This window comes from Schistocerca cancellata, chromosome 6 (assembly GCF_023864275.1).
Source record: "Schistocerca cancellata isolate TAMUIC-IGC-003103 chromosome 6, iqSchCanc2.1, whole genome shotgun sequence".
Classification (NCBI taxonomy): Eukaryota; Metazoa; Arthropoda; class Insecta; order Orthoptera; family Acrididae; genus Schistocerca; species Schistocerca cancellata.
In genome coordinates this window covers 647,188,226-647,190,441 of record NC_064631.1, presented here as the reverse complement: position 1 = coordinate 647,190,441, position 2,216 = coordinate 647,188,226, and the positions used below count along the sequence as shown (strand labels likewise).

At 42.1% G+C, this 2,216-nt stretch overlaps 2 non-coding genes across 2 annotated transcripts; one reads left to right on the top strand and one right to left on the bottom strand.

The window, feature by feature from the left end:
• Positions 1-1,336: 1,336 nt before the first annotated feature.
• On the bottom strand, positions 1,337-1,411 carry Trnat-ugu (transfer RNA threonine (anticodon UGU)). The gene has a single exon. It is a non-coding gene; the product is annotated as a tRNA-Thr (tRNA).
• Positions 1,412-1,724: 313 nt separating this feature from the next.
• Trnat-ugu (transfer RNA threonine (anticodon UGU)) lies at positions 1,725-1,799 on the top strand. Its single transcript has one exon. It is a non-coding gene; the product is annotated as a tRNA-Thr (tRNA).
• The last annotated feature ends 417 nt before the right edge of the window (positions 1,800-2,216 follow it).

The following is a 2,216-nucleotide window of genomic DNA, read 5'->3' as shown; positions in this document are numbered from 1 at the left end:
AAATGGCATGGCAAGCCGTTCTACAGGACTACATCCAGCATCTCTACGATCGTCTCCATGGGAGAATAGCAGCCTGCATTGCTGCGAAAGGTGGATATACACTGTACTAGTGCCGACATTGTGCATGCTCTGTTGCCTGTGTCTATGTGCCTGTGGTTCTGTCAGTGTGATCATGTGATGTATCTGACCCCAGGAATGTGTCAATAAAGTTTCCCCTTCCTGGGACAATGAATTCACGGTGTTCTTATTTCAATTTCCAGGAGTGTATATGTGGTATACTAGATGTATTTTCGAAAGTCCACATTATACACTAAACCATCTACAGGATAATTTATGTCAACAGAACACAACGGTAAAAGGATAATCTCAAATATAACGTCCAATGACAGTTCCTATACACGAGAGCTTTGAACTACCATTGGGCTACACTGAAGAAAACACCTTGGGAATCTTACTTCATCTGTTTAGAATAATTTGCTGCAATGCTATACTGAAGTTCCAAGCTACTATGTTAGAAGAACACAGGTGTTCTTTAACTCCACGTTTTCAAGTGTGAACTTCACGAAAGAAGCTTACTTATGAACACCTGATGCCTTAAATGTCTCGAAAGAAACGAAAGTGATCTGCAGATAATATGCATTTCACTCAGTAAGGAAGACGCAAACTACGATTACTGCTATGAATACGACGTGAATCATCCTGAGCATATCTGCTATCATGTGCGCTGTATTTTCGGAAGTATGGTAAATAATAATGTGTGGTGCAGCAATATAAAAACTTAGAGTTAAGAAGTTCCGAAGGAACTGTGGATTTTTTATTATTATGTACTGTCACAGCTGTCTAAGTATTGTGCACACCAAGACTTAGTAAAATTGATAAGCAACACGCATATAAAGCGTCGAGAGAACACAAAATCACAATAATAATTTTTGACAGTGCAAACTATATTTGCAAATATACCATAGCTGATTTCTGTACCGGTGTTAACTGTTTTCACAAAATTATTTGTGGCGTTCTGAGGCTCTGTATTTATGAAGATAGCACTCTCGATAATGATAGTTTGGAATCACTCATTGTGCGTTTACTTTATGTATATTCTCCTTAGACTAACGCCTACTGAAACACGTTCGGCAACTTATTTGGACAACGAAAAAGACAGATATTATCTATCCGCTAGTGGAGACATGTTACACATAGATCACAGACAATATACTGCGCTGGGTGCGCTGTGCTGATAGAGCATGAACACTCTTAACACAATGAAATGATAATTAAATGGACACTCTAGCTGCAAACAGGCGTTGATGCACTTCATTGGGGACATGTTGAAAATGTGTGCCCCGACCAGGACTCGAACCCGGGATCTCCTGCTTACATGGCAGACGCTCTATCCATCTGAGCCACCGCGGGCACAGAGGATAGTGCGTCTGTAGGGATTTATCCCTTGCACGCTCCCCGTGAGATCCACATTCCCTACATGTCCACACCAATATCGACATATATAGTTAAAATATGGCTTCCCGGCCATTGACCTTCTTGTGCGAACGCACACGCTATGCCCGAACTCGTACAGGACTTGGTAGATTAATCTGCCACGAGTAATGAGTATGATGGGCAAACATCTATTAGGCGCACTACGAATGTAGTGGTGTGGACATGTTGGGAATGTGGATCTCACGGGGAGCGTGCAAGGGATAAGTCCCTGCAGACGCACTATCCTGAGTGCTCGCGGTGGCTCAGATGGATAGAGCGTCTGCCATGTAAGCAGGAGATCCCGGGTTCGAGTCCCGGTCGGGGCACACATTTTCAACATGTCCCCAATGAAGTACATCAACGCCTGTTTGCCGCTAGGGTGCCCATTTAATTATCATTTCATTTCTAGCAAAGCTGCATGGACATCCACGGTAACTGTTCTTTCGCGAACAGATACTACCGTCATATATACTCTTAACACACTTGCAATCAAAGGAATCTCTTCTAATGACATCAGCACCTGATTTGTTAGGCAGTTACCATACGTGCTTCCTCTAAGATCAATCCATAAGTCTACATGCTTACTTATTAGATTGCCAAGTCACAGTTACGGTCTTCGGTTGTTAAAAATGTGTGTCTGCAATGTCACGTGAGTTTTCGTACAAACCTCACAACCATTAATGGTGTTCTTAAAATAACATTTACAGGAGGTCAAGTAGGACAATAGTATTGACAGAATTAAT